Raw genomic sequence first — 26188 nt, 5'->3', positions numbered from 1 at the left:
ATTCACTCACACAGGGGAGACAAATGAGTTCCATATGAGGACGGAAAAAGGGGCCGACTCAAACAGGAAGAGGAGCTGATAGGCCGGAGCACTTGAAGGCAGCGTAGAAAGCCTGAGGAAGAGGCCTTTCTTATCAGTTTGAATGGGAGTTAGTTCAAAAATAGGTACTTTTCAACCCGGATGCATATATCCTAAACCCAGTTAAACCTCTCCTTTGACCCACTGCCAATAAATCCTGGTGACTCATACTCACCCTGTGTTGTGAATTGGATGGGAAGAGGTTAATGGGCCTTTTTAAAGCCTCACTAAAACATCTAGAATATCACAAAAATGCCGTTTCTCAGGAAAACAACAACTGGCCCTTTGCTAAGCTCCACCCCCTTAGATACTGTTGATATACAAGCACATATAAAGTTTACAAGTCCAAATCCAAGGCTCGACTCACCTGCCCTGCCTAATTCCTGTTGCTAAACTACGATTTGACACTCACAGTTTCAAGGCCAGGTATAGCAAACAGTAAATTGCTTCTAAAATATCTCAACTGTTTTTTCTGTTTATATTCTTGGCTGTATCAGAAGAAAATCTGACTGTGAGTGGGCCTCGTTCTCACCTATCATGTTGCTGATACAGATCAGAACAGATACAGATCAGACAGAGACTGACCACATATCGTGTTACAGGCTAATGGAAAGCCAGCAGTGCTGCATAAAGATGCTCTGGGAGATTTCCCTCCGACACAGCACAGGCCCTCACATCAAAGAGCAGAGGATCAGAGGAGACAGCTGAGAAAGATCCTCAGCACATCCGCACACATGTACACACGTCAGGCTAAATCATCATTCATACGACGGGGCACTCGTGGAGTCTGGCTGGTAATTCATCTTTCCTGTCAGACTCTGATCAATAGTGTCTTAGAGATCTAAAGAAAGTGGATGAGTGTGAAGCAAAGCAGGGTGAAAACTGGTAACAGTCAGATAACACGTCGGGGAAAAGGAATGCACTTGACAATTAAGGTAAGATGGAGTGGAGTAAACATGAAGATCATGTTGTTTTCTGACTTTGGTTTCCATGGTTTCCTTAATATATCAATATTTTGATGGCGTCCTACATAAAGACGTCATACAGTCATAGAGTCATAAAGTAGAAGTCATATAGAAGTCATAAAGTCTTTTGTTTACTTCACATAAAGCTGCGACCAGCAACCATTTTTCTTTTTGACACTTATCAAACAGAACATGTAGTACATTGCTAGGCATTATGACAGTCATCATATCCAGATAATAGACATACCAAGCATTTTGGTCACTCCTCTGCTGGGGTACCTAGCACATTGATCTGGTACTAAAATTGTAGCTGTGAACACTGCAGTCCGTTGATTGGTCAATAGCGGATGGTCACTCAGATCAGGGCTGAGTTGTAGCTGGTTTTGAGGCTTGTGTAACCACTGTTCATACTGTGTAGAGTTTTAAATACATTTGTAAACTATAACTATAAAATGAAAGGATGTTTTGCTGCTTTTTGCAGCAGCTGTAGTCTAAGAAAAAAATAACTTAATTCACTGGGGCAACTGCCGGTGACTTTTAAGGTGGAACGCTTATTTGTAGTGTTACTTAATGCATGAGTTGAGGACGTGAATCCATCAGTACACCTTAAATTTCAACTGACTATTTCAGTTTTTTATTGGCTCTTTTGGATGACATATACCTTTTAGTAATGAGTGGATCTTCAAGCATTTAACAATATATTAACTAGTCCATACCCATTGAGTAAAGCATACCACACCATGACTTAAGTTATACCAAAAATTAGAAAAAACCCCAAAACATTCGGCCACAGGGGGAGCCACAGCGATCGGTTGCATTTTTAGCCATTTTTAAGCATTTTTCTGTTGTTATAGCGCCACCCAGTTGCCAATTAGTTAAGTTTCTCCAGTCACCTTGAGGCATCCTGTTCTACATATCTACCAAGTTTAGTAAAAACTGATATGGCAGTTAGGCCTAGATAAGAAATTAGCTCTCTAGCACCCCCATTTGGTTTGATGGGGTCAATAATGGAGGGGTCCCCTCAGATTATGTGTGGTCATATGCCTACAAAGTTGCGTGGTGATCGGTGAAACCCTTGAGATGTTATACACCTTTATGTAGGGCTGGGCGATAAATCGATTTTATCGATTAATTCGAATTTGTAGTTTAGGCTGATTTGTTTTAATGAAAATCGAGTTTCTATTTAAAATCCTCCACCGCCGCTCCACGCTGGGCTCCCATAGTTCAGAGTGGGCTCACCCATCCCCCCCATGTACTTGATACACAAACTCAAACATGGCAGCGAGCGCTGAAGAACTCGTTCTCAAGAAAGGGAACGAGTTCTTCAGCGCTTTTGTGTGCTCACCTGTGTCTGTGAGTGTGTGTGTGCTCACCTGTGCGCGTGTGTGTGTGTGTGCGCGCGCGCGTGGGCCGAACTCCGCCGTGCGCAACACAGAGAGCAGAGAAGGATTTTAGACGCGCACCGTGTAGGGACATAAATGACATGCCGTTGTGTAAATAAGATAAATAAGTGTTACCAACGCCAAGCTGGCAGACCCCCGAACCGTAGTAAAGGGACCTCCGAAGACCATTAGCTCCTTTAGCTTGTGTTAGCTCGTTGTGGCGACAACACATAAACAACGGGACTTCGTCTGCGTTAAAGAACGGCACTTTATTTTCAGCACTGCAGGGATGATGCACAGCCTCTCTCATCAGTGTCTGACGTTTACATAGAGGGAATTAACTCAAAAACAGCATGCAGAACTGCGTAGGCTTCTTCACTGTGGCTGCTCGATGTAAACAACAGAGCACATGCCTCACTTTCTTCCTGGGGCGCATCCGTCTGACGTCACACACCACACCCGGCGCACTAACGTCTCATACCTCCAACATCAACTACACACATACACAACTACACACACACACACACACACACACACACACACACACACACAAGCCACACACATCAGGCTCAGCCTGTAACATAAGGCTATTTAGTTTGCTTAATAAAAGGACAAGGTATAGACCTGTTCTATAGGAAAGGTAACCTTAAATGACTTCTGTTGTGATCCAATATGATGGTAGGGGAAACACTGCCGTATGATAAGAAAGGGGTCCGGTGGAAAGCGATCACAGATGCAGTCGCCATGTATATTGCAAGAGATATGGTGCCCATATATAGGCTACCGTGGAAAAGCTGGGGTTTATTCACATGCTGAAAGTTTTGGACCCCAGGTATGTGCTACCAGGCTGTAAATATTTTTTTTTTTAACTAGGAGGGGAAAAAAATCGATTTAAATCTTGAATCGGATTTTTTGTGAAAAAATCGGAGAATTTTTTTTAGGCCATATCGCCCAGCCCTACCTTTATATGATGAGCCACGCCCTCCGCAATATTCATTGCCTTATAGAAGCTCAGTTTTAGTAAGTTTTCCAACTTTTGACAAGAGGGAACTTTGGATATTGGTCCGTAGATTATGTTCAGGCATCTCTGCAAAGTTTCATGTCTCTATGACATACGGGGCATGAGATATGCCCATTCAAATTTTGTAAATTCAATCAGTTGCTATAGCGCCCCCCTTTGGCCAATTGGTGTAATACTGCTTTATTCCCATCCTCCCATGACCCTCTACCACTGTGCCAAATTTCACATGGATTGACCAAGTCAGTGAGGAGAAAAACATGGAACAGACACACAGACACACCCACAGACACAGCCACAGACACACCCACAGACAGTTTTCGTCATTATATAGTAAGATTTCCTGTGGGCTCCAGCAATACTAAACCCCCGAGCTTGCCTGAGAAGGACTAAATGCACAAACATGCCATCTTTAAATATCCGATTGAGAGAGACTCTCACTGCAGTTTGTTCATTTTGTGGACGTTCTGTGGACAATTACGAGATGCAGACTTCCCTCTGTGTCACCGGTGATAAGGGAATACGGTGAGTGCTGGACGGAACAACACATTTAAGGTTACAGTTTGCAGTGGAAACATTAAATGGACCTAAGGTTTAGGTACCATAGGCCCGTTTCCACTGAAGAAGTTCCTGGTACTATTTGGGGAGCAGGAACTTTACAGGAACATCCTCTCGCTCGGCCCTCTCAACCGCCGTGTCTCCACTGAGAGGGCGAAGTAGGAGGAAGGTACCTGTAAAGTTACCGGGCTCTGGATGTGACGTAATTGCTGCACGACCATTTTGACCGGGGCGACGCGGCAAAGAAACAAACAAAGAAGAAGAAGAAGCAAAAGTAAGAAGAAGAAAGCAGACATAAGAAAGACGATTATCAACATAGAAGGAGCTGAGGTGGTAGCCAGTTTCTGGCGTGTCTCTTCGTTTGAAAAATGCGACTCCTTTTCTGCTGAGTTTTAAAAATGCTGGCTATTTTGTCGCTTTTTGTTGACGTCACATCCCGCCTTGAGTATATCCAATCAGCACCAAGTAACCCCCAAGCCCCACCCAGGAGTTATTCAGGGCCATTCTGAGTACCTACTCCGAGGTAGGGACTTGTTTAGCCCCTGTAAAAGTTCTGGAACTCTGTCCTTCGGGGGTGGTTCCCCAAAGTTCCTGCAGTGGAAACGGGCCTCATGTCTGAAGGGTTACTTTTGGTTCCAAAGTTACTATACCAAAAGTGTTTGTTGGAGACGGGTCTTTACATATAATTTACCTTGATATTTACCTTGCTTATTAAAGCAGACAGCTAGAAGGGAGGTAAATTAAATTTTAAGCAATGAGGATGGGCGGGGCGAACCAGCAAACACGTTCCTTATTCCAAGAAATATGTTATCCAATTTGTCCATATTGTCATGTATAAATCATTTCTTAATCTTAGTAGGGAAATCATTTTCATTATTGATTACTCTGATTAAATCTGATTAATCGACTGATTTAGTCTATAAAATATCAAGAAGTAGTGAAAAAAAACACTCATTCCAGTTTTCCAGAGTCTATAATAACTTCTTCAAATATCATGTTTTCTGCAATCAACACTCCAAATCCCAAAAATATCCACTTTCCAATTATATAAAATGGATAAAAGCAGCAAATCCTCACATTTGAGAAGCTGGAACCAACATAGTTTTGCTTGAAAAAATAAAAAAAATAACTGAAATGATAAATCAACTATAAAAAGAGTATCATAGTCTTGCCAAGACTGTTCTCACAGATTTGAATTAGGCAGGGCCCTGTTGGAAAAAAGTGACATCATGTATTTCCACCGAGCAATCAGATTTTAACAATATAGTCATCAGAAACAGATGACACTTGTTGGGTTGCTGTTTGGTTGTCAAGGAGACCGTAATCAAATCTTATGAAACCACACTGACACAGTCCTAAAGAAACAGATTTGATCATTATTAATTTATAACAGATAACAGATAACAGATTCAACTTTGGTTGTGCTTATTTATTCATAAATAATTAAAGTTGCACAAATCAATATCCCCCTTGTTGTGACAAACCCACAGACAATCTGACTCTGCAGTTCCCTTTGAGCATCTTTTCGATCACTATTTTGGTTTTAGAGCCCACAGTTGAACTGTTCTGGCTCTCACTACCGGCTCAGCACCAAATAGACAAAGATAGTAACAAGCTGGTAAACATAAAGGAGCATTTAGCAGCTTAAGAGACAAATGTTTCCATCAGCAGATAGTGGAGACCAAACAGAGTACATTTGCAATAACAACTATATAAAATGCTAATATGTCAGTGCTGTTTACAGCTTGTTCCTCTGTACATAGGTGGCCAAAAAAATCGATGAATGCTGCTCTAATGTTAAAGAGCAATGCTCACATCCAAACCAAGTTTCCAGGTGCTTTAAAATATTTTCCATTTTGTCCCTGTATTGCTTCAACATGTATTATTTATACTACATGTTGCATACAGTATCGACAGTATCTGTAAAGACTTTTAGAGTTTATAAATTGTTCTAAATAATGTATAATAAAGTTATGAACATGACAACAGCAGAAACAGTAAAGTTTCTGTGTCTATAAACCTGCGACCTGGAAATTCAGAGTCAGCAAGGAAGTGATTTCATACTACAGGAACCAAATGCTTGAGTTTGGCTCGGTGTCATGATTCCCGGACGTGCCTCAGATATCTGAATGAGGTTTCTATCTCCATGTGTTTTCAATCTGAGCTGCACAAGTGTTGCATCACTCCACCACCCGTCCAGCCACCCTGAAGAGGCTACGCAGGGTTCACTCTGTGGAAAGAGATGGAAACTACGGACGGACAGATGGAACATTTGGCTCTGACGACATTTTCCAGTTGAGGAGAATAATAAATGACAGCTCACTTGCTTACTAGGCAGACTATAGAGTGCAAAACAAATGTCTCGACGAAGAGAGCATCTGACAGCATACCTGATGGTGGCATATGGATGCGAACAGTATACCTTTCACATTTAAACTTTCAAATATGCAGGCTGAAAGCAGATACAGAGGGACAAATGGAGAGTCCCTACTGCCTTGCCCTCGCTTCTCTGTGCAATCAGAGAAGGCTGAGCTCAGTTTGAATGCCACAAAGGGAGCAGCTACGACCATCTGGCCACTTCAAGGCAACGGCTGCGTAAAGCCCATCAACAGGCACATGGAGGCAGATGTTTAACATCTAACTTACAGCCTGGGCAGGGCTGGGTGTTCCGAACCAATATATGACTTTTTCCATACCTCACTTTGAGGAAAAATGTACAATGTACAAAAAAGCCATACAAAAACTTTACCTGAACTGAGGATTTCAGCTGTTAACAGGTAATTGGTTGACCGCAGAGAATATTATTGGTGGGTTCCGCATATTGGTTTATTGGATCATTTTGCTACTCTTGCATGCAGCACCCTGATCTGATGAGAGCTAATGTTAGCTCGTGGCTATTACCACTATTAATGCCGTCCCAACCCAACAGGATTACTGTGGAGACATAATGCCCTCCCTCTAGTCTCCCCACAGGTTGCCCTGATGAGTAAGCAGCTCAGATAGCATTGTTGACTAGAGCTGTGTCCCAATTCAGGGTCTGCATCCTTCGGAGGACCCGGCCTACGCAGCCTCTGAAGGCTGGACCTTCGGAGGCACCTCTGAAGGATGCGTCACCCGTTGTTAAATGGGACAGTCTAGCCTACGGAGGATTTCCTGGTTGCGTCACGACGTCATGACTCCTGCCGCCCAAGCCCGGGAAAGACACAAAAACACAACAGACAACTTAAACAGACGACACAGAAACATAACGGACAGACAACTTAACAGACAACACGGAAACATAACGGACAGACAACTTAACAGACAACACGGAAACATAACAGACGACAATGATGGAGCCAGAGGTTGTGATTTTGTTTTTTTAAATATATTTTTTGTTGGAGGAAGAGGAGATGCGGCTCCGGCGACAGCGACACCGGTGGCTCGTTTATCTCCGGCTGGGAGAGAGCCGTGGGGAGGTAACGTTAACGTTAAACCTGTTATTTTAACCCACATTAATGTTCATACATAACTAGCATAGTTCGTGGTAATTAATATAGCCGTTAATAAACAGGTACCGTTAAGTGACAAACGTTAGCCATATAAACTATAGACACTGCAGTGCGTTTATGCACCTGATGTGAGGTATAAACATCCTACAACATCTCCACAGTTACAGTAAGATATAACGAGTCACTCTCCAAGCTTTTAAACAATTGAAAGTGAAGGGGTTTAACGTTAAGGCTTTAACCGTTACCGTTACTTTTAAAGGCTAACTGAGCTCCTCCTATCAATAGGTTAACGTTAAGCTAACGTTACATCGCGGAGCTGGCTCTACATTCCGGTGGCTACGTGTTAGCATTACTAACGTCACGTATTTTAACAGCTATTTAGAGGTTTTAAGGCCCCTTGAACTTTTGGCGTTAAGTAAAAATCCATTACTTACATTTGAAAGTGTATTCGCTGCCGCTGCTGGTGCCGCTGCTTGTGTTTGCCGCCATCGTCAAAAAGATCCGGGTTGAACAAAGGCGCGCAAAGCATCTTGGGATATGGGAGGCCACGAAGGATAGTCGCGGTGCATCCTCCGAATACAGGGAAAAGGAGGGCGCATTTGTCGGCTGCATTTGGAGGAGCCTTCGAATTTGGATGAATTGGGACAGCCTTCGCGCAGCGTTGTGACGTAAGCGGCCTTCAAATTCGCCCTCCGAAGGATGCAGACCCTGAATTGGGACACAGCTTATGTTATCACTTTTAGCTCAGTTAGCACTATTAGCATTGTCAGCACAGCCAGTGGTACTAACATAGTTAGCAATGCTAAAAAGGTTTTGAAGCTCAAAATGAAGCCGCTTACTCACCGGGGATACCTGTGGGGGCGGACTGGAGGGTGGCCACCATGTTTCCGCAGCAACAGCGGGTTGGTGTTACCTGTGATGATCACGAATGAGTGGTGCTACTGGCTTTGCTCCAGTCTATGGTTAGCTCCCACCCGACCTAGACGTTAATTTGCGAATCCTAGGATAACAAAAGAAAGGCCCGACTTACTCTGCCTTACCCTGCCATTCTCACCCTTACTTGTACTTGCCAATCATAGGGAGCTAAGGGCGTGTGATTCCTTCGCTATTCAAGGATTCGTAAATTTGCAACCTGGGTGTTGCACAGTGTAGTGCAGGCAACGGTGGGCAATGGGCACTGTGTTTCCACATGTTAATGGGGCTAGCCAGCTGTTTGCCAGCAAAGCCAACAGAAAATAAAAGTTAAGGCAAGGCATTTAAATCACAGACATTACAATTTCATCACCTCTAAATGGATAACCCTTTGAAGTACAGCGCTAAAGCTCACTGAGTCAACGGCACGCTGGAATAAAAAGAAAGGCCTTTTGTATTTCAGGTCACGTTGCATATTTTTCTAGATACTTCTTAGTTACAAGTTAAAGAGTGTCTGGCCATCAAAAGCAAAAATAACAAAACTGACATCCTTATCCTGAACAGAACAGTCTAAAATCAGTCATTTTTTCTAATTAAATCAGGAACTTTGTGAAAAAAAAAGTCAAAAAGAGTACAATTTAGAACAAAAATTTAGAGCCAGCTTATAGTAATCGACGGTCTTAAATAGTCCGTACTACAGACACATTTAGATCAGTGCCAAAAAAACATCCAGCCCTTGTACCTCCTTTTATGATCCAAGATAAACGTTGAAGGTGTTAATAGTAACTTGCTGAAAGGAACACATCTCATTGTTGCATGAATATCATATCTTCACTGACAACCTCAACATGTTCTCTTTACATCTGACACCGATCCATTTATTTAATATGACAGCTGAGGTCAGGAGACAGATACATTTCCCCAGCGAGGTCACGCCACATCATTTTTATCCATTACGCTCTTGTCATTGGTGGTTGTAGTTGAACATATCTTAGTGTGGGAGAGATATCTCTGCGGCACATTTTGCTAATTTATGAACTTTCTGTGGGGAGTACTGCTGGAGCATAAACACACGGATGTGTTGAAGGTGAGGAAATCCCAACACTGGAGCTCCAAGGGAAGCAAGACAGGAGCGTGGGAAAGAGAGAAGGAGGGGAAAAAGGAATAATGGCGCAGAGACCTGAGTGGTGAACAGATCCCACAGCCTGTGGTCTGCAGGGAGTACACCTGCGAGAGGTGTGGAGCTAACAGAGGCACCGAGGACTTATAACACCTCCAACTGACAGGAAAAGTTAGAGAAACAAGCAGTATGAGGGGAAAAAGAAAACAATTTCCCCCATCCCAAGAGTCTTTTTAGTCCAAATACATACATAGAACTAGTAAAAACACAGCATAGCAGTGTGCACATGAACACATGTGGAACTGGATACACTAAACATGCACACCTCCATTTGATCTCAGTGCGAGTGGTCAGCAGTTTCCCCCTGGAAACATCTGTTTATACAATCTAACTGACTGTGTGTCAGTCTGCTTTGAGTGGTGAGATGGAGCAGGAGTCACTCCAGAAGGAGGGACAGGGTAATTCTTCAGCTGTGCCTTCGAGGAGCACGGTGAAGGTCAACAATCCCTCATCTTCCCATATTGACCATAACAGCCCTCGCACGGTGAGCCCACGCCAAGAGGGTTAAGAGGGTGATGGAAAACAAAGACCATCTGACATATCACAGTGGTGTCAAAGTGGGTGGCCAAACAGACCGCCATAGACGGGGAGGGTTTCACTGGATAGCCATCTTGTGAAAAGATTGTTTTGTGCCACAACAGAGTTTTTTTTGTCCCTGGTCTGACTCAGTCTGTATGGCATCTCTGAGCAGTTAAATATCAGCTCGTGCTCGTTTGAGCTGAGGATTAAAGAGGCCGAGGAACAGGAACAAAACAAAGATGACATCCATCACAATGAGCTCTAAAAGAGAGCGATAACAACAGTGAAATAATCACTACTGTTTGTTGTGTGTAAACCAAAACAGAAAGACCCTACAACAGTCTTCCCCAGGGGTTTTACTCAGAAAATGTGATATATCATATTTTTTGCCATGATAACTGCAGACTGAAATATCTCTCCAACTATTGGATGGATTGCAATTAAATTTGGCACAGATATTTATGTCCCCTCAGGATGAACTGCAATAAGTCTGATGATCCTCCACATTTTTTTTATCTCGTGCCATCATCACGACTGCCGTCACCAATTCAACACGCTGAATCAGCCAAAAAAAAAAAAAAAGCTAATGGGGGCCAATGAGGGGCAACGGTGCGGGACACACTGCAATGACTGGGGTGACAGATACTCACCAATGGCCAAACACTGACTGATGGCCAATCGTCAGCTTGGTGTGTCAGGGCCTTTAAAAAAGTTGAGGTGATATGATAAAGATGAAATGTATGAAACATACAAATGTGTTTTTGGCTTGCAGAAACACATAATGCCAGCCTTTTCATCTGTTGACTGGGCTGTTACTTGTTTTGACAGCCCACTAATTACAAACATCATATTGCTGTTTATCATATTTCAAACATCCTTCCATGCAGCACATCATTTAAAGTATGTAGTGCTGAATACAAGGTTCTAGATATTTAAAATTCGCTGGCGGTCATCTTGTTTGCTTTGTTTTGTTGAGGGAATATAAATTCTTTTTTTTTTTTTTTTTTTTACAAATAATCAAAGTAATCACTTTAAGAAATATGGGGCTTCACACCTCCTTCCTCTGACTGCTGATGGACTGGGAAGCCCCGAGGAGCCCCGCCACTTCTCCCGTGTCTCCCGCTGTCAGAGAGCTGCTGAGTTCAGGGCCCTCAGGCCTAACACTGTCTCCATTATACTTAACCATTTCCAGCCCCATCTCAGCCCTGCAAACAGCCCCAGGGACCATAAACACAGGGGGTCGCAGGAGAAACGTCCTTCCACTTCAAATCCCCATGCTTTTGTGTTCAGGACCAGACTCAGGAAATCAGTCGCTCTGCTGAGCTGGGTGGATGGTATTCTGACCTCTTCTCTGGAGGGCTAAAAGCATTGTTCTCACTGTGTTTTTGTGCTTGGGATGAGTGCAGTTTAATCCTAACTTCCCTGCGGCTCCGACACAAACTCCCCTGCAAACTGAGACCTCGCTGGCTGCTTTATCCAAATGCCCCTGGGAGGGCAGAGCTATTGCTGTTGTGGGTACTCCAAGCTTAACCCGATACCCTACTCAAAATCAAAAGTAAGCACTGCCGAGGAACGTTGGCACCGGACTCTCTCCAGTTTCGGATAATAAAAGTATCAAGTGATATCATCCCTGCTCGCAGGCTCTTGGCAAATCAGTGTTAGCGGCATGTGTAGGAGGCAAAGAGACGAGGGATGGAGACAAATGAGTGAAGAAGTGGAGTGAAAAGGAGACGGCAAGGACAAAAGGAAGAGGTGGGAAGCTGAGAAATGAAGAAGCGTGTTGCTGTTGTCAGACTGGTTTCGGGGGAGTAAAGTGAGATGAGAAAGTTCTTTCACTTGCAGACAAAGAGATGAGTGTTGAGTCACGCTTTTCTTATATCAAAAAAACAAACTCACAAAAACCTGTCAGATTATATCAAAACACTGGACACCACCGCAGTATCCTGCAGACACAATGGGAAAAATCTGTCTGATTAAAAGCTGACATGGCAGGATATATAAAAACTGTCATGTCTCATATTTCCAAAATGAATGATCCATGGTTAACAGTTGAGAGTAAAGGAAGAAATACATATGCAAGGCTTTTATCAAAATTCCTGATAAGAAATAAGAGTGTGTTTGAACCTAACTCAAAGATTAAACCTTAGTGGCTGCCTAGTCCCATCAATGTGTCCAAGAGAGAGCCCGAAGACAAAGGAGGTCCAGTCGAAAACAAGTGTGAGATAACAGGAAGTGGACCGCTGACATGAAGTCTCCCTATTTTAGGAGCCAAGTGACAAATGATTATTCTGTTTATTTATCTTAGTGGGGGCTTTCCACTTTGAAATGACCTTCACAGGTGGTCCCTGCTCATTATCTCTCACTCCGTTGTTTTCCTCCATATTGGAAAAACACGTCCCCCTCACCGCCCACCCAACACCCCCGACTTCCTACTTCATCCAGATAAATATACCAAACAGATTTCCAGAGGCAGTGTGGCAGACAATGAACTTGGGGCTGTTGAAGATGCTGTTTCTCCTTCAGTTAACTTAAGGTTACAGTGGCAGCAGTATAGGTGATTAAAGAAGGGGCTACAAGATGATTCTCGGGGTAGTGAAGTGGAAAATATACACCAGTTTATTAGAAAAACTGTAAATTACAGGCTAACTGTAAAGGTCAATCATGTAGGATTTGGAGGGATATACTGGTAGAAATGGAATATAATATACATAACTATGTTTTCATTAATTTATAATCACCTGAAACTAAGAGTTGCCGTGTTTTTGTTACCTTAGATTAAGCCATTTATATCTACATAGAGTGGGTCCTCTTCCACAGAGCCCCCAGTGTTGTTTCTACAGTAGCAAAGAACGGACAAACCACACACTGGCTCTACATAGGGTCTTTTGTGTTTTCATGTCGGCCACCGTAGTTCGCCTGCACGCTTGGCATAGTCGAGAAGTTTCAGTTGCTTGCAATCTGCAACCTCACCAGTAGATGCCACTAAATCTTACACAACCTTTATATTAAATCAAAGTCTCTCTGAAACAGTTGATTTTATTATAGGCTTTGTGCAGGTAAGATATATTGCAGATTTGACCACATTAATTTTAGCTAAGTAAAAAACTAAGTGTTCCTAATAAACTGGCAACTCAGTGTATAATGCAATAGACTACAGGTTTGCGTCCACATAGCCTTTTTCTACAACAGAAAAGCTGTGGCAGGCTATTTTTTCAATGACATGCTCTGCGTGGGTATGTTTCTATGACAGCAATGTCTTGACACTGATGTTAGCTAGGTAGCTAATGCAAGGCGACATTAACAGAGGGCTGACTACACAATCAACATCAAGCTTACAAAGCCAATGGTGATAAAACACAACAATCAGCAACATCCAGTGTCCGCCAGCTGATCTGCTTCAAAAAAATGAGCTTTTCTGTCTTTGCTGTGACAGCAGATAGTAGCCTAGCTAAGGAAGCGGTAGCAGCTACAGAGGTCTCTCACAATAGTGGACCAATTTCAAAAATTGCTCTTCCCAACAATCACTAGACACAAAAAGTTACCCTTTAGGATATCAGAAGGCAAAACTGTTGTGAAACACCATTTTAAAGCCAAAACCTTGTCTTATTGTCCACAAATGTCATTCTTGCTGTTTATAAGACAAGAGCATTATATCAATCTTATATATCAAATAAATAAAATAACCAAAGCTTTCCCAGTAAAAAGCTGACTTTAAAAGGAGTGACATTAGATAACACCTGGCCGGAACAATAGGGGCCATGGGAACAGCTTGTATTGCCATTAGTAACAGACAGGTGCCAGGAACCCCAATAATATCATAACAAGAAAAGCAGGAAACTGTGTTTCTGTTTGTTTTGTTCGTCTACACAACTCCAAAGAGTCTCACATCTCCTGGGGAAAAGCTCTATACATCAAAAGTGAGTGGATTAGAGAGTGTAGATGCAACAAAAAGGCAAATACATCTCAAACAAGAAACACAAACCTCTTGTGTGGACAGAGAGACAATTTCTTCGGTCAAATCCAAATGATGTAAGAGTCCTCACTCAACTCCTCAGGGCCTGTAGGGAGGCAAGAACAATGCAATGATGAGTCCAAATCACAAAACCATACCATCTCCAGAGAACAGTTCAGTCATAGTTGGCTCCACAACTTAAAATGAGAATCTTTTTCTCTCTTCTTACTCGTTGGTATTTTCCATCTAAACCTGAGGCAGACAAGCAAATGCACCTGGAGAAAACTTGAACTGTTTCACATGTTCATAAAAAGAGACCTGATGTCTGCGTCCCTCATTTGACATGATGTGAGTCCCTGTGGGAAAGTTGCATAATGTTTAACACAACAAATCACATTGTGTGTGTATTATATAATTCAGCCAAGTCACTAAGAGGGATAAGTCATAAGCCTTGTGTGAAAGGTGTTTTAAAACACCACATCTCATGTTCCCAATTCCTAATTTTAACTCATAAATCAATACAGACATTCTTACATTAAAATATGAGTCAACTCATTCCCATTTGATTTTGACTGAACTGTCTGCTTCTACTTAATTCCAGCTTGTAAAAACTCAAAAGACTGTCTGTGTTTTTACTTTGGCATTGACATAAAGAAGAGAAACCAGAATTACTGCCTCATGATTGTATGCCTCCGCAGACCAGTCAAGTTGTAGTTTACATTCATGTCTGTCCAGACTTATATGACAGTAAACGATGCTCCAAATAGGAATGCAGTTGCAAACAAACTTCACACACATCTTCAACCCAGCAGCACAGAAGATCTATACAATCAGCAGTTTCAAGGTGGACACCCAAAATAAGGGGTTTAAGCGTCATTACTTTATTCTATGTGAAATTTTGTCATAATTAGCATATGAATTCTTGACTTATGGCCAACAACATGTGAGGTCACTGTGACCTTTCACCACCAAATTCAAATCAGAAATTCCCTCAAGGCTTTCTTGAAGTTTCACATTCAGCTGGTGAACTTAGTGGAGGTGTTAGCAGCTAAAGAGCCAGATATTTTTCTCAGGAGTTGGTGGAGACCGAAACAGAGCTAAAAGAGAGTGAATATTAGAGTGACATTCATCTGGTGACTCCGATATTTCTGTGTATCTGCTAGCAACTGTCTGCTAACTAGTTCACCACTTTATGAGTTGTTAATATGTCATTATTTTGGTTATGGCTTGCCCCCCAGGTGTCTAAAAAAAAATCTTTCATTGAGGCTTTGATCTTTGAATCGTGATTCCCACTGACTGAGTGGAGGCGATCTCTTGGAATAAGGAGTACTACTACAAATACTACTACTAAATTATCACAGTATTAATATATCCATAACTGAAAAAACCAATCCATCCTTTAGAACTTGTCGAAGAAAACTTAGTAGGACCACTGACACTCACCAAACATCTTCCTGGTGTCAGCAGCAGACTCAGGTTACTCTGCCCTTCACACGCTAATGGCACACATACATCAGGCTGTAGATAATTAACTAATGGCCAACTCTTTTCCCCCTTTATCTCTGCACCACTGAGGCTTTTTTAATGGGTCCCATCCAGAGACAGCAGCACTCAGCTCGGGTTAACAGTCAGGTCAATAGTCTGACATCAATAGTCACAACATTAACAGGATTGCAGAGCCTTCCACTAACAGTGCATAAAAAAAATACTGTAGGATGGATGGAGCAGATTAGATGATGATAACTGGTGGCTGTTAGTTAGAAACACAGATAAGTATTTCTCCAAAGGAAGTTAAAAACTGAGGTTTGAGGAGATAGAACATGTACAATGCACAATGCCACACTGCAAAGCTGTTTAGGAATGGCCCGAGGTATGTGACAAAGAGCTCAAGACACCGACCTGGCCTCAGATCCAATTTAGATTCTCCTCTGCGTCCCTGAGCATTTGTCAGATGTGCTGGTAGCCCAGAGGTACCCCTGACCCATGATGGGGCCTTTGCATTAAAATACCCTGTTCCATTTGGATCCCAAATTAGTAAAATGCCTTGATTTATAAGTTTAGCAGCCAATAAATCTCTTATCCAATCTTTCCTTCACAACAGATGAGATGGTCTCTTTTGCCTTTTCTGACACTACAGGCATCTGCAAGGAAAATGAATGGTGGCATATACAAACATATGCGAACTCAAGACTGACTGAACAAAACAGGCCGCCTTAAACATAGGATGTAACCAAAACAAATGCAAATGCAAAATGCTTGCAGGAGGGTACTCAGGACAAAAGTGCTACTAACAATTAGCCTGGTCATTTTGTATCGTTTTCTGTATCAGTCTGGACTCGGTACCATCCCAAACACTTTCAGTGGGAAGGATAATGTGCCTTGACGCCAAGCTTAACAAAACACTGGGGAACATCTTCTTCATCACCAACAGAGCCAGTTGATAAATTCAGCTTTTGCCAGATCCAGTCGGCAGAACAGCGGGACATCTTTTCCTCTGAGAAACTCTGAGTGCAGAGAGTGCACACTCTTTGTGAGTTCTTGTTTAATTGTTGTTGACTTTATTTCTGCAATACCTTCACTTATTGCTTTGGTTACACTACTCATGTTAGAGTTTGCGTTTGTTGCTTCTGGGGACGCCATTACTGTTCTGCAGCCTACAGTTTACGTCATCAACTACAACGCAGTCCCTGATTGGCTGCTTACTTTTTCAACTACAGTGCAGATCCCTGATTGGCTCTAATAGGATTTCAATTTCTGTAAGGTGTTTTGGGTGGCAGCTAGTCCTGACTGATACGTAGAACAAAACAGAATGTTGAGATCACATAATCAGGATGGTCTGGTTAAGTTAACTAAGAAGTCCCTTGCTTAGATATCCATTCATCATGTTTAAGTAGAACTTTTGCCATTTTTGATAACTTGAAAACGATGGGTGTGTCATCTCATCTTACTGCCGGTGTTACACCATATTCTGTGAACCGTAGCAGTGCAACAGCAATTTTGCCTCCAAGTAACAATAAGTGCATTGTGCATGCAGAAAAATCAATTGTTAGTATTTGCTGATTGATAAAGTAGAACTTATTTTACTTCCACATTAAAGAGCAAACACTGTTTTCCCTCACAGCAGAAGGAAAATGAGCAGTGAACAGCCTAATACTTTTTAGCACAGTAGAATCTCTGTGGTTTAGGTGAGGGAAATAAAAATAATACAGATTTTTTTAACCGAGAGATGTCTTCATTCCCGACTAGCAAACTCTTTAAAAGATTCCATAAGTTATTCAAAAGGATTCAGATTTGATAAAATGCTACCAAACCCCATTTCTAAATACGCACAGCAACAAGGCTCTCCTCCCACCTGCCTGCTTGCCCAAAACACCCACCATTCGAACTCTGAAGTCATTCTGGACCTGACCTGCCCTGCAGTAGCAGGTGTGGACAAAAAAGACCTCAAAGTCTGTCAAAAAACACCAACTTTTATTTTTATGTTAAGTGATACTCTGATAAGGAAATATAACATAATCAAGTAAGGCATAATCAACACTGGCACCGGGTTTATAGAGAGTGGAAAAACAAGCAGTGATTTTGCCACAAAAACTCTGGACTAAGCTTAAAATAATACACTGTTATTTCCACAGAAGCTTTGGTTGGATCACTACACTAATAAACAGCATACCAACCATATTGCAGGCCTCTATATCACTGAATTAAATGTTCATACTTCTGTATCTTTTAGTCATTCCGCTTGGAAAATGAAGAAACCTATAAAGACCTGACAGTGACGGCACTCTTGCAGTGATTTGGTTTGTATGTAAAGTGATTTTGTGTTAGATACGTTTAATCACAAGCAGTTTACACACGCGACTCTCCGTTTTTTTCCCATGCTGTGATCTGATCTGTACTGCAAATCTGTACTGAAAACAGGAACCTCAATTTCACAGGTAAGTTCCGCAAAATTCGTAGTGAGGGATATAAAGTCAGGAACAACATAGCTGTTGAATGAATTTTGAATGAAGAATAACACAGTAATCGTACAATATGTTCTCCTGAGTTGAGTTTTGTCCTTAGGGGAACTTTGGCAGTGTAAATTCTTTGTTGGGCATTTTCCAATTACAGAAGTGGATACACAAATTGGGGGGATTTTCCCTTAAGTGTTACAATCCAGCAGCTTCTGGCCATTTAAAATGATGCCAAAATGCCCCAACACGCATTAAAGTTGGGAATACCTCTTAGTTAAGGCAGTGGTTGTTTGGAGCTGAGCTGTCGAACCCTTCTACAGCTGGGGGCAGGCTATTATGTGGCGACTAAGGGGGATGAAGCCAAGTCCACCACAAAAGGGTCTTTCTTACAGTATTTAAGGGCTCTGGGAATAAGGGAGCTGGATAGGAGGGAAGTATGTGGGTTGTAACGTTAAAAGGAACATCTGATAAATACACTTATTCACCTTTTTGCTGAGACTTAGGTGAGAAGATTTATACCACTCTCATATCTTTCTGATAGATCTGAAGCACCTAGCTTAGCGTAAAGACTTAAAGCAGGGTGAAACAACAAGCCTGACTCTAGAGTTGGTTTGATTTCCAGTTTTGCCAGCACAGTCCGGTGTACAAGCTTAAAATAAATTGATTTTGTGCAACCCGGCTGAACTGGCATTTGTCTTTTTAACATGCTCTGGAAAATTTAAAAGTAGCTTCCATAAGCTAACTGTGCCGATGGCTTCACAGAACTAAATCCATCTTGTATTGCAATAGTAATAAGCAATATGACAGTGTGATTAATTTAGTATTTTGTTTGTTTGGAAACAGACTAACAGATCCCTAGTGTCTAACAGGCCATGTGCAAGTTACTGCCAAGCTGAGGACATAAACATAAAGGAGATCAAATTTCAGTATAGGTGGGAGGGGAAAAGCTACGCATGGTGCACAATGTGTTTGTTTACTAGAAAGTTAATGTGTTTCTTTGGTGGTGACAAGACAAGATGCATGCAAGGCCTCTCTCAAGCCCCTTTTATACAGCCTTTTCAAGGCAGGAATGTAGCACACTTATTCAACCTCGCAGATCTCCTAAAAGACATAGAAACATAATGGGGGGAACGCGTTCCGCTATTAAGCCAGCAGCAGAGGCAGTAACAGAGCCAAGTCTGATCATGTTCCACGTGGGAGCTGCTGCTGAGTCAAATATGGCATCAAGTGGTAAAATTCAATGTATTGGTCCAGCCTAATATTTGGCTTTAAGGTCTAGTGTGTAGTATACAGTAGCATCTAGTGGTGAGGCTGCAGATTGCAAGCAACTGAAACTTCTCCCATGTGCCAAGCGTGGAAACGTATGGTGGCCAACGCAACAACGCAAATGGCCGTATCTCGAGCTGGTGTTTGGTTTGTCCATTTTGGGCTATTGTTGTTTTTGAAACAAAATGGTGGACTACGTGGAAGAGGATAAGCTTGTGGATATTCTCATTTATCCAGGTCAATTCCATTCTGGCCACAATTAAATTGTAGGCAACTGGACTTTGATTTTGTCTAGAAGACGTTTCGCCTCTTATCCAAGCGGCTTCATCAGTTCTCAACGCATCAGTCTGACTAGTCCTCACTAGTCTGACAAACAGTGGAGTAAGACTCAGGTTTTTAACCTCTGTGGAGGTGTACACCCACCACCCTCATAAGACAATACTTCGTTAGTGGAGTTTCACTGGACCATTGTTTGGGTCAGGTGAGTCACACTAGTGAACGACGGTCGTTAGGAGTGAGTGGGGCCACTGGTGAGCAACGGTCGTTAGGCATGATGTGTGGTTACCAGTGAACGACTGTCGTTGTGTTTCTTTGAGCCACTTGAGGTTAGTTTCGGGCAGTCTTTGTTGTTCAGTCTCTTAGGTACAGCAGCAAGGGCCGCATTGTAAATGGGGGATAGGTGGTGTCTCAGGCCACCTCCCCTGTTTAGAGACGGTTTCTCTATTTTAACGTAGATGGATTCTTTCACCCCTCTTTTGAACCTGGTTCGAAAGAGGGGTGAAAGAATCCATCTACGTGACCTGACCCAAACAATGGTCCAGTGAAACTCCACTAACGAAGTATTGTCTTATGAGGGTGGTGGGTGTACACCTCCACAGAGGTTAAAAACCTGAGTCTTACTCCACTGTTTGTCAGACTAGTGAGGACTAGTCAGACTGATGCGTTGAGAACTGATGAAGCCGCTTGGATAAGAGGCGAAACGTCTTCTAGACAAAATCAAAGTCCAGTTGCCTACGATTTAATTGTTGCCAGAAAAGAGGATAAGCTCCATATGAAGATATAAATGGCTCATTCTGAGGTAACAAAACACACCAATTTTATTTTCAGGTGACCATAACCTAATGAAAACATAGTTATGATTATTAGGATTTTCCCCCTGACAGTCGACCAGAAACGATATGGAGCTGCGCCTTGTCAAAATTAATTAAAACCTATATGACTGGACCATGTGGGAATTTAATTTGAAAGGACAGACACAGGAAGTGGCGACGCTCAGCAGTCAGACAGGAGTCTGATAATTTCCAGGGCTGGTACCTGCAGTTATTACACAGGCTAGTTAATAACATGTCGGGCAGGAAATCCCAAGTGTGGGATCATTTTGAGAAGGTGAAGGACGAACCCAAGGTGATGTAAACTCTGCAGGCAAACATTTGCCTATCATTTGTCAACTACAAACATGATGTATCATCTGAAACATGTAAGTAACTACAAGCTACTTACACATACTACTTTGCCAACAGCGTCATTAACAGGCGGCTCACTCAGTGTGTGACGTGTACTTGTAGATAAAATATAGGCCTATATTAATTAAGGTTCATTAGTACGGTTTTGTATTTCCCTGTAATGTAGCACAGTGTTAGCAATGTTACAGATACTATTCTTTCTCCTTGACCTTGAACTCAAACCATTGTGTTGCAAATATATAATTTCATAATCAAATTAACATCACAACCATGCGGGCGAGTAGTCGACTAATGGCCCTTAATGACAACTATAGGTCGACTAGGAAAATTATTAGTCAAGGGCAGCCCTAATGAATACTATGTACCACAAATGCTCCTAAATCCTACACATCTGACTTTTAACATCAAACCAATTTGACCTTATCAGACCGTTTAAGGTGCGATTATTATCCTGTTTGATCTGTACAGTTGAGGTTTAGGTCATTATGTGCTGCATTATTTCTTGGTCGGAAGCAGTGACGTACTGGAGTTTCTGCTGGTTCCTCGTTGTTTTTACACTTTCCTTTTTATGCAGATTAAACAAGATATAACTTGTTAGTGAGCTTTAGATGCGCTTATAGCTGCTATTTTTTCTTACCTTTTGCTTTGAGCTGTACTGATGAGTAAATGAATCAAAAAGTCAATCAAAAGAAAATTAATCAGCTATTTTGGGGATGGATTTATCATTCAAGTCATTGTTTAACCGAAAATGCCAGACATTTGATGGTTCCAGGCTCTCAAATGACAAATTTGCTGCTTTCCTTGGTCTAACATGATAGTAAATTGAATGGATTTTGGTTTTGGACTGTTGGTTGGAAAAAGTTTTTTTCTGATGTTTTATAGACCAAACAATTACATGAGAAAATGATTGCATGACAGATTGATCGATTGCAGCCTTGCTTCTGCAAGAGCCAGGCAAGCTGTTTCTCCCCGTTTCCAGCCTTTATGCTAAGCTATGCAATTGTTAGCTGTAGCTTCATATTTAACAGATACATATGAGTATTGGTCTTCTAATGTAACTCTCACCAGGAAACTCATTTAAAGTACTTTGCCAAGACGTCAAACTATTCCTTTAAGTGTTTTGGTCGCTTGTGCTGCACATGCAGACTGGCAACTTCTGGCTGCCATTTAATCTAAATTAAAGGTTGACTCTGTCAAGGCTGTGACAGATCAAGCACTAATACTGCATCCTCCATCGCCGTCTGCATCTGTTTAACATTCATTCCTCCAATCCTCTTCACTCTCCTGGCAGTAATGAGAGACATGTGAGGCTGAGCAGAGAGCATTTTCATTAAAATAACCAGCTCAGGAGCCCCCCTCCCTCAGGCCAACATACACAACACAGGTGTTAGAAGGCAGCCAGTGCCCAGCCATATTCACTCTCTAACACTAATCACTGTAAATGCACTGCTTCTGCAAAATGTTCAAACAAGCGATTTGGAGCAATCGCTGAAGGAGCCGAGAGCAAATATTTAAAGATTACTGAAGCCTGCAAATACAGACAAATATCAGGAACAAAGACAGATGTTTGTCCACATCATCTGGCTGATCTCAAATACATGTTTATCTAAAGTGTGTGTGAACGGTAAAAACTCGATATTTATGAATTCCAAACCACGTGGGAACATCTGCTTCTGGAGTTTAAAACACAATACATATTGTACATGTAAAATGGGTTATATAAGCCGCCTATCTTAAGACTGGAACTGAATGGGCATTACAGCTGCTGTCTTTTCATACAATACAAAACAGTCTTGACCAACAATGACTTCATCATTGTGCCTAGCAGCCAGTGTGTGTGTTAGTGTGTGTGTGTGTGTGTGTGTCTGTGCCACTGGAACATTTTTATAGGACTAGCAGACTGTTGCTGCCTCAGCACCACAGAAACCGCTCAGTGGCAGCAACAGTGGATTCAGTATCACACGTGAGACAATATTTTTCAGTACTGTCTTAATTAAAAACAAATGGCAGTCGATGATGCTTTACTTTGTAATGTAAAATGTGTGGAATGTACAAAAAAATGGTGAGACTTAAAAAAAAGTTTAAATAAAAGCAATTATTGTTCTTGAGAATAATACGCATTGTCTGTTCCTGCTCAGCTGGGCAGCTGTATTACATTTACCACACATTATTTTAGGAGCCAGGGCTGAGACAGAGGGGCTTTGAAAGCCTTGCCAGGAGCTCTTCAAAGAGAAGAGGAAAAAGCCGTCGGGTTTCTGGAGCCTGCGCAGCTTCCGCTTTGGGTTTGGGTGCGAGCTCGGCCTGTTGATGGCGACTAGAAGACAGAAACAATGTATGTTTCATGGCCACTATGAGTCTCATAGACAGTTTATGTCTAATAGAGTTGTGAAGAGGGAGTAGCCGCTGGTAAGTGTTACTCCCACTCTGCATTCTTGTCAAAATGTTTTCTTTAAAAAATATTCTCAAAGTTACTCAACACAGAAAAACGGGACTCTCACAGATGATGCAAACGGTTTTAAAGGGACAGTTCAAAAACGCACATAGCCCTATCTAGAGCCAGTGTTTGGTTTTGTCTGTTCTGGGCAACCGTAGAACATGGCGGCGTCCGTGGATGAGGACCTGCTCCGTATGTAGATTTAAACAGCTCTTTCTAAGGTAACAAAAACACAACAAGTCTTGTTTTCCAGGTGATTATAAACATATAATCAATATAGTTTTGAATATTATATGCAATTTCTGCCAATAGATGTCCCTAAATCCTACACACTGGACCTTTAACATGATTATCTTTACATAAAAATCGATCCACAGCAACATAATGTCCTTTTTACAATGACATCACACCACTAACATCCAGCTCTGTGTCCTCAGTCAGCCCCTTAATTCCATTTGACACAAGCACACACCCCTTTCCACCTCCACACAAAAACACTTAAAACTGCAGCACAAGCCGTGACAAAAAGGACTCGGCCTGTAAAGTAAAAACACAAGGTGTGTTTTACTCCCTCAGGCACATGCTGATTATACACTCAGCACTAATGCAATGATTATCCACACTCTATCCAATTTCCTCTTGTGAGTGTGTGTGTGTACATGCATGCATATACATACATGTGTGTGCTGCCTGTAAACCACAGACCGCACACAGCACACAGAGATGACATCACCTTCCAATGATTAGTCTGTTAGCGCAATGTAAAACACAACAGATGGCTGCAGAGAGGCTGGTTTATCATTTTTGTTGGAGATAAAGAGCTTTAAGGTAAGAAAAGCACCAGATATGGAATCAAAGAGGAAGAAGAGATTTAAAATATAATGACTTTTATCTTGTGTTCTTTGTTCAGATGTAGTGAAGTCATCTTTGAGGTATTTCTGTCTGATAACAGACAGGTGTATTAAGTGCTCTTTAATGTGGATAGGAGGGTAATTTCTCTGAACTGGATAAGAGCCAAGTCTCTCCCAGACATGATGACAGACATAATAGGCAAAGAGGTTTCACATGAGATCATGAACACAGACACACTCATCCCCCTCCTTTCAGGACTGTATATGCGCTGCAGCCTTGCTAATGTTCACCAAATTGTGTTATGGTGTCTAAAAGACGAAGAGGCATCATCTTTCCTGTCCAGCCTCTGAACCTGTGAACCCACAGTGATAAAGATTCCCACTCAGTGTCACAGGCTATTGGCCCCAAGGAATCTAATGGCTCTGCAGTAACAAGGCCATAACGTCTCCTTTAATGTGCCTAACCAACCTGAGAAGAGGATAAGTGTTTACATGATCTGGGAAGTGCATGACCGCCATTAAACTGCCTGAATTGAGCTATGTCGACACTTAAAATACTGTTTAAGTTTCTAGACACTGCATTTTCAGATGTTCTTTTTAAAGGTCAGTCCACCCCGAAATACAAATCTATACATCCCCGAGGTGTCTGCATCAACCCCAATACAGTTGAGGTTAACAGAAAATCGTTTGTGGTGCTGAAAAGTTATATTTAAATAATTCAGCAACAACATCTCTTTTTATAAACAGTGTCAACAGTTTTTATAGGGACTATTTCTGCAGTGGAAAGTAGTTCCAGTGGAAACCAGACAGGGAGGTCTGTGGCTAGATTCCACTGGAGGTAAGTGACACAAAAAGTGTTTTTGTGTCATTTGGATAATCCTTTAGAATCTGCTGTCCTCCAAATAACACATCAATTCGGTTCTTTCTGCTCTGAGCTTAATGATGGTTTGGCCAACAATTAAATTAATGCATCAATTAATGTTAATGCATCAATCTGATCAGCCAGACATGAACAATTAACAGTTTGTCAGTGTCATCGACAAATGTAATGTAAATGCTGTAATACACATTCATTCGTCATGGTTGGCATGTTACCTCATGATACCTAACATAAAAAATAATGCACATAGACGTTCCAAGTTATACAGATTTTAAATTTTAGGAAACGAAAAGCACTGGCATCAGATCAGTGACATGAGGTATTGAAATTGATATCACAACAGAAAACATTGGGTCACTGCATCCCTACTTGTATTGTGTGATACGCCAAACAAAAAACACAAAATAAGACAATCATGCACATGAAGTCACAGGCAGCTGTCTTAAGCCTGGAATACACTGTGCAATTTTGGTCTCAGATGAAAGATGACTAACGTGAAAGAAACATGGCGATATCTTTGGTTGTGGCTCTAAAACAGCGGTACATCACATGGTAAGAGACGTTCAAGAATGACCGCTGTCATGGCCTTGTGATCATGGAGAGAGAGAAGAGAAATTTGGGATGACCATCTCACAGTGTGACTGCTGTTACCACCTATGTCTACTAACCAACAAACAGAAATGCAGCATGAAACAACGCACTGATCAGCTAAATGCTAAATGCTAGTGGATGCTTTCAAATACGCTTTAGGCTCTCACTCCAAAATTGGCATGCTAAGTTGGCCTCTTTTCTCGAGCTACGACAGCATCCACATTCTCTTCCTCTTCTTTAGATTTTATCAACACACATAATGCCTGGAAGAGCTCCATTTTACGCATGTTTACAGACCAAGTATTATGCGTAATGTTTGCACTTTGGAGACCATTTATGTTTAATTCTTAAGCCCAGTTCAGACCAAAGATTTAGGACAAGGCGAAACCGTTTTAGAATGTCGCAGAGAAAAAGTTGCAGCGGTATGAACTGGACATCTGAGCTCAACTCCGGCTGATGGTGTCACCTGCAACTCAGCTGGTCAAATCACCAGCAGCTTGTTTTAGAACGTAAAGCACATCACCTGTTTAAACAGCCAATCAGCTTATAGTGAAGTCCACTGGTCAAGTCAAACTGACCACAGATGGCATATTCGCTTACTGTGGCAGGTGCTCCCCGTCAAGCCCTCTGTTTCTGTGCTCACGGTGTGCTGGTGTTGGACGGTGGGTCGCTGCTGCTGCTAGCTGTACGTGCTC

The 26188-nt window shown here is 41.9% G+C and overlaps 1 protein-coding gene across 1 annotated transcript in view; it reads right to left on the bottom strand.

The window, feature by feature from the left end:
• Positions 1-26188, bottom strand: part of lhfpl2a (LHFPL tetraspan subfamily member 2a) — a 62472-nt gene that overhangs the window by 22054 nt on the left and 14230 nt on the right. The window contains exon 2 of the mRNA XM_033646145.2: positions 14086-14161. The gene's annotated coding sequence lies outside the window, so the exon portion shown is untranslated. The remainder of the gene's footprint in view (positions 1-14085; positions 14162-26188) is intronic.

Source organism: Epinephelus lanceolatus, chromosome 19 (genome assembly GCF_041903045.1).
Source record: "Epinephelus lanceolatus isolate andai-2023 chromosome 19, ASM4190304v1, whole genome shotgun sequence".
Taxonomy (NCBI): Eukaryota; Metazoa; Chordata; class Actinopteri; order Perciformes; family Serranidae; genus Epinephelus; species Epinephelus lanceolatus.
Note: the sequence above shows the minus strand (reverse complement) of the source record. Positions and strands in the feature narration are given on the sequence as shown.